Source organism: Ursus arctos, unplaced genomic scaffold (genome assembly GCF_023065955.2).
Source record: "Ursus arctos isolate Adak ecotype North America unplaced genomic scaffold, UrsArc2.0 scaffold_5, whole genome shotgun sequence".
Classification (NCBI taxonomy): Eukaryota; Metazoa; Chordata; class Mammalia; order Carnivora; family Ursidae; genus Ursus; species Ursus arctos.
In genome coordinates, this window is record NW_026623067.1 from 57,451,442 (window position 1) to 57,458,504 (window position 7,063).

A 7,063-nucleotide genomic window follows, 5' to 3' on the forward strand; every position below is an offset into this window, starting at 1 on the left:
TGGAGGCTTTTCATTTCCTTTTGTTGTCTGATTGCTGTGGCTAGGATTTCCAGTACTATGTTGAATAAAAGTGGTGAGGGTGGACATCCTTGTCTTGTTCCTGACCTTAGGAGAAAAGCTGTTTTTCCCTGTTAGGGATGATACTAGCTGTGGGTTTTTCAAATAATGCCTTTATTATATTGAGGTATGTTCCCTCTAAACCTACTTTGTTGAGGGTTTTTTTTTTATCATGAATGGATGTTGTACTTTGTCAAATACTTTTTCTGCATTTATTGAAATGATCAGACAGTTCTTATGCTTTCTCTTATTGATGTGATATATCACATTGATTATCAGTTTGTGACTATTGAACTTACCTTGCAACTCAGGAATAAATCCCACTTGATCGTGGTGAATAATTTTTTTAAATGTATTGTTGAATTCAGTTTGCTAGTATTTTAGTGAGGATTCTTGCATCTGTGTTCATCGGGAATATTGGCCTCTAGTTCTCTTTTTTAGTGGTATCTTTATCTGGTTTTCATATCAGGGTAATGCTGGTGTCTTAGAATGAATTTAGAAGTTTCCCTTCCTTTTCTATTTTTTTGAAATAGTTTGAGAAGAGTAGGTATTAACTCTTCTTTAAGTGTTTGGTAGAATTTACCTGTGAAGCCATCTGGTCCTGTTTGTTTGTTGCGAGTTTTTTGATTTCTGATTCGATTTCTTTGCTGGTTATTGGTCTGTTCAAATTTTCTATTTCTTTGTTTCAGTTTTGGTAGTGTATATATTTGTAGGAATTTATCCATTTCTTCTAGTTGTCCAATTTTGGCATATGGTTTTCATAATATTCTCTTATAATTGATTGTATTTCTGTGGTGTTTGTTGTTATTTGTCCTCTCTCATTTGTGATTTTATTTACTTGAGTTCTTTTACATTTTTTCTTGGTAAATCAGGCTAGAGGTTTATCAGTTTTATTGTTTTTTTCAAAGACTGGCTCCTGGTTTTATTGATCTGTTCTATTGTGGGGTTTTTTTTTTTTTTTTCGTTTCTATATCATTTATTTCTGCTCTAATATTTATTATTTCCTTCTGCTGATTTAGAATCGTGTTTATTGTTCTTCTTCTAGCTCCTTTAGGTGTCAGGTTAGGTTGTTTATTTGAGATTTTTCATGCTTCTTGAGGTAGATCTGTATTGCTATAAACTTTCCTCTTACAATCACTTTTGCTGCATCCCACAGGTTTGGGACCATTGTGTTTTCATGTTCAATTGTTTCCATGTACTTTTATTTCTTTTTTTATTTCCTCTTGATCTATTCGTTTAGTAACATGTTATTTAACCTTCATGTATTTGTGGTTTTTCCAGATTTTTTTCTTGTGGTTGACTTCTAGCTTCATAGTGTCATGGTCAGAAGAGATGCATGGTATGACTTCCATCTTGAATTTGTTGAAAAAAAATTTATGGGCTAGTATGCAATCATTCTGCCGACTGTTCCATATGCACTTGAAAGGAATGTGCAGTCTGCTATTTTAAGATGGAACATTCTGAATGTATCTGTTAAATCCTTCTGGTCCAATGTGTCATTCAAAACTATTGTTTCCTTGTTGATTTTCTGTTTAGATGATCTGTATAATAACATATATTATATTTTGTATCCTTTTTGTGTGTGAGTTCCTTGACTGATTTTTTAGAGAAATACTCATTTTTACTTTAAGCTTTTGTGTTTCCTACCTTTATATTGTCACTTTTGGTCTCTCCTCTCCACTCAAAGAGTCTCCTTTAATATATCTTGTAGTGCTGGTTTAGTGGTCATGAATTCCTTTAGTTTTTGTTTATTTGGTAAACTCTTTATCTCTCCTTCTATTCTGTATCATAGCCTTGCTAGATAGAGTGTTCTTGGCTACAGATTTTTCACATTTAGCGCTTTGAATATATCTTGCCACTTTCTTCTGGCTTGCAAAGGTTCTGTTGAAATATCTCCTGCTAGCTTTATGGGTTTTCCCTTGTAAGTTACTCACTTCTTTGGTCTTGCCCCTTTAAATAATTTTTCTTTATCGCTATATTTTGCAAATGTAATTACAATGTGTCTTGGCATGGGTCAGCTTTTGTTGATTTTGATAGGAGTTCTCTCTGCCTCCTGGATCTGGATTTCTGTTACCTTCCTCAGATTAGGGAAGTTTTCAGCTGTTACTTCTTCAAGTAAATTTTCTGCCCGCTTTTCTCTCTCTACTTCTTCTGGGACGCCTATAATATGAATGTTATTACGTTCAGTGAGTTCCCTAAGTCTCTTCTTGTTTTGCATAATTCTTTGTTCTCTCTTTTGTTCAGTTTGATTACTTTCCATTACTCTGTCTTCTATGTCACTAATTCATTCCTCTGTTTCTTTCATCCTGCTGTTCATTCCATCAAGCACGCTTCTCATTTCATTTATTTAGCCTTTTGTCTCTGCTATGTTATTCCTTATCTCTGTGTTAAGGCTCTCATTCATGTCTTCCATTCTTTTCTCAAGTCCAGTGAGTATCGTTATAATCATTGCTTGAAATAATCTATCAGCCATGTTACTTACATCTGTTTTACCATGGCCTTGTCCTGTTCTTTCATTTGGGATAAATTTCTCTGTCTTCTCATTTTGTCTACCTCTCTGCATCTGTTTCTATAGGTTAAAAAAGTCAGCTATGGGGACATTTGGGTGTCGTAGCCAGTTGAGCGTCTGCCTTTGGCTCAGGTCATGATCCCAGGATCCTAGGATCAAGTCCCACATTGGCCTTTTGCTCAGCAGGGAGCCTGCTTCTCCCTCTGCCTGCTGCTCCCCCTGCTTCTGCTCTCTCTCTAACAAATAAATAAAAACAGGATGGATGGATGGATGGATGGATGGATGGAAGGAAGGAAGGGAAGAAGGAAAGAAGAAGGAAGGAAGGAAGTCAGCTATGTCTTCAGTTCTTAAAAGTAGTGACTATGAAGAAGAGGTCCTGGAGTGCCCTGCAGTGCAGTGTCCCCTATTCACCAGAACCTGGTGCTTAAGCAGAGTATCCTATGTGCGCTGCTTATACCCTGCTGTTGTCACTGAGTCACTTTTCCTTTCAGTGCAGTCGTCTGCACTGACTCACTGCCTAATGTGGACTGTGCTTGCTCTCTGTGGTATTAGTGGGACCCAGGCAGGCCAGCTCTGAGGACGCATGCCCACCAGGGAAGTTAGGAGCAGGGTGGGGGTATTAACAAAATTTGTGCTGGGCCACTAGTACTATGCCAGATTCCCTAAAGCTCTGCAATGGCTGGGGCCTGCAGGCTGGGGTGACTGGAGGTGCAAGGCGGGGCATGGCACACAAGGTAACAAAATTTGCCCTGAGCCCAGGACCAAGGCTAGCAGGCTTGGAGTGGGTAAGTCCACAGGAGAACTCATGGGACTGGCCGCTGCTAGTTAGTTAGGTAGCAAGTGTCTGCAACACCACCTCCCACAGGTGGCTCTGTTTATGCTGGTACGCAGGGGAGGAAAATGACAACTTGTGTACTCCCTCGTGGAGAAGTCCCCCAATATGCTCCAAAATCATTGTGAACAGATCTGTCTCCCATTTCCCCCAGCATTGTGTAAACTGTCATTTTCATGTCGCCTCTCCATGCAGGCTGTTGGCTCTTTGAGGGTGGTGACCCAGCTATCACTTGCTGTCCTGGCTCACCCAGTGCTGAGTCAGCTGAATTTTAAAGCTCTAGGCTCCAAGTCCCACTAGTTTTACATACTTACAGAATTCAGAGTGCCTGGGTGGCTCAGTCAGTTAAGCATCCAACTCTTGATCTCAGCTCAGATCTTGATCTCAGGGTCATGAGTTCAAGCCCCTCATTGGGCTCAGCCCCTCTGGTTCTTAAAGCCAAATGTCTTGGTGCCTGTGTGGCTTAGTCAGTTAAGCATCTGCCTTTGGCTCAGGTCATGATCCCAGAGTCCCAAGATCAAGCCCCACATTGCCTTCCTGCTCAGTGGAGAGCTTGCTTCTCCCTCTGCCCACTCATTGCTCACTCGCTCGCTCGCTCTCTCAAATAAATAAATAAAATTTTTAAAGAAATAATAAAATAAAGCCAAATGTTATGAAGATTAGTCTTCCCTGTGTGATCTCCCTGGTGGAAGGGCCTGTTTCTCTACCCTCTCCACGTGTACAGCTCCCCCCCTCCTACAGGCAGCCTCCCTCCACCTTTCTGACCTTCCTAATCTTTCAGATGCAGCTTCTCCTCTATATTTAGTTGTGTAGTTTGTTCTGCCAGCCTTTGGACTGCTCTTAGGTTTATTGACTTGGACATGGGTGAGATCTAGTTGTAAACATGAGATGGGGAGAGCTTAGGGTTCTCCTATTCCACCATCTTCCTTCCCAAGCTCCCCAACAAATTAAGATTTCTGAACACAGATCTTCAAGTTAAATTAATGACTACGATAGCAGAATCATAATTTTCAATGATGCAGAAAAAGATTAAATAAGCCATCAACCTCAGAGGATTTATTATTTCAGTGTGTTTTTATTAGACAAGCAGCAATGCCAAATTTACCTATATTAAAGCAATTCATTTCTAAAGACCAACATTTCAATGATAAATGCCAATAAATGACTTTTACTATCATATATGTTATACCTTTTATAGATGTTTTAGCAAGAAACTTTTCAGATGTCTTCATTTATATTCTCTATTTGTTCTTAAAAGGCATTTTCCTGAAACATAACACTTCTTAAAATCAAGTCCTGATCCAATAGATTTAAATTTCTACATTCTGTATACTCCAGGGGAAAAAAATAATTGGATTATGCTTTCTCATTCATGACTATTTAAATATTCCGTTTCTGAGGTTACATTTTAGTGTGTTTTTATGTTTTATTCAGGACACAATGTTCCAGCAAATATCACAAACCCAAATCAATGGCTTATACTGACATTAAATATGCCATTAACATGCCTGCTCTCAGAAAAGTTCAATGAGAAGCTGTCAACAAACCTGCAGAGAAAGCCTTACTGCATTCAAAATAAATGATAAAAGAGGAGCCAGAAATAACTTAGAACTTTTGGGATAATGAACAGAAGAAAAAGTAATCTGAAAATATCTAGCTCTCTGGTTGGCAAACCAAAATTATTCCAATTTTCATATGCCTAGAGCTGACAACAAAAGTTAGTTCATGTCATTTTCCACAGCAATCATGAGGCTGTTCCTCTCATCTCTGTGACTCAGGTATTTACAATATAATGTGACTAACAACTTAGAGCCCTAGTCTTTAATGTCCCCATCACCATGAGCAACAGTGAGATCCCACAGCAGCACTCTAAAAAGTAGCATCAGAAGATCAGCAACTCAAATATAGGAACAAAAAAGAAGATAGTGTATCTCAGGTTATAGAACTATTTAATCATTTTTTTCATTCATTCATTACTAAACAGAGGATACTCACTGGCCAAGCCTCTGAAGGCTAATAATACATGGCCCACCAGCTGGGATTCACCTTGAAAATGAAGGAGAGAAGGCTGGGTATAACCCAAGGAAGTTGAGTGAGTGAAAGCTTATTAGTACTGGGAAGTGAAGAATGAGAGCTTCCCCTGAGATGGTCTGTGAGCTCTTTGCTGGTGAAGAGTTTGGCAACACACCTGAGGCCGATGGTGCATCAAAGAAGGTTTCAGAGCAGAGGGGGATGTGCTGTTGACAGGAGGCCATGGAAGCTGACAGCAGAAAGAAGGCCCAGAAAAACTTGAAGAACAGACCAAATCCCAAGCACAGGCTCAATCATTTATATTTGCCTGAGTTCAGTTTTGAGGCTGTCTTAACAATTTGTATTCATAATGATGACCCCAGAGTCACTCAGAAGGTATTAATCATATTCATTTAGCTCTTTAAAGAAATGCAATATAAAGGAAATTCTTTTTTGAAAGATTTTCATGAAAAACCCTTACATATTTTTAACAACTTTTTGAGGTGTAATTTGTATATAATAAAATACACATATTTAAAGTGTACAGTTTGGGAGTTTTGATATAAGTATATATCTGTGAAACCATTACAATTAAGGTGATGAAAATACTCATCAACTCCAAAAGATTAAGTATACCCCTTAGAATACCACCCTCCTGTATCTCTGTCCCCACAACCAATCCCTAGGCAACTATAGATCTGCTATTACTGTAGATTAGTTTGCATTTTCTATAATTTTATATAAATGAAAACATACATTATATACCCTTTTTTGTTTGTCTTCTCTCACTCAGCATAATTATTTTGAAATTCATATATGCTGTGTGTATCAATAGTTCATTCTTTTAAAATTGTTGAATTAAATTAAAAATAATAATAAATAAAATAAAATAAAATTGCTGAATAGAATTCCATTATATGAATATACCACATTTTTTTTTGTTTTTTCACTTGTTGATGAATATTTAAGTTGTTTCCAGTTGAGGCTATTAAAAATAAAAATATATGTTTATGTATAAGTCTCTGTACGGACATATGATTTTACGTCTCTTGTGTTAGTACCTAAGATTGGAGTGACTATATCATACAGTCGGTATATGTTTCACCTTTTAAGAAAGTACCAAGTTGGTTTTTTTTTAAGTGGTTGTACCATTTTACATTTCTACCAGCAGTGCATGAGAGTTACATTGGTTCCACATTCATACCAACACATGGTAGAATCAGTCATTTTAAATTTAGGCACTCTAATAAAGAGTGTAATGATATCTCAACGTAATTTTAACTTGTATTTTCCTAATAACTAATGGTGTTGAGCATATTGTCAGGTGCTTATTTATCATCCATATATCTTTTTTGGTGAAACATCTATCCAAATCTTTAACTTGTTTTTAAAATTGGGTTGTTTGTTTTCTTATTATTAAGTTTTTCTTATCTTTAAGTTAGGAGAGTTCTTTATACAGATCTTCCTCAACTTACAATAGGGTTATGTTCTGATAAACCCATTGTAAGTTGAAAATACTGTTAAAGTGAAAATACATTTATTACAGACCGTAGCTTAGCCTAGCTACCCTAAACAGTCTCAGAACATTTATATTAGCCTTCAGTTGAGTAAAATCATCAAACACAAAGACTATTTTATAATAAAGTGTTTAATCA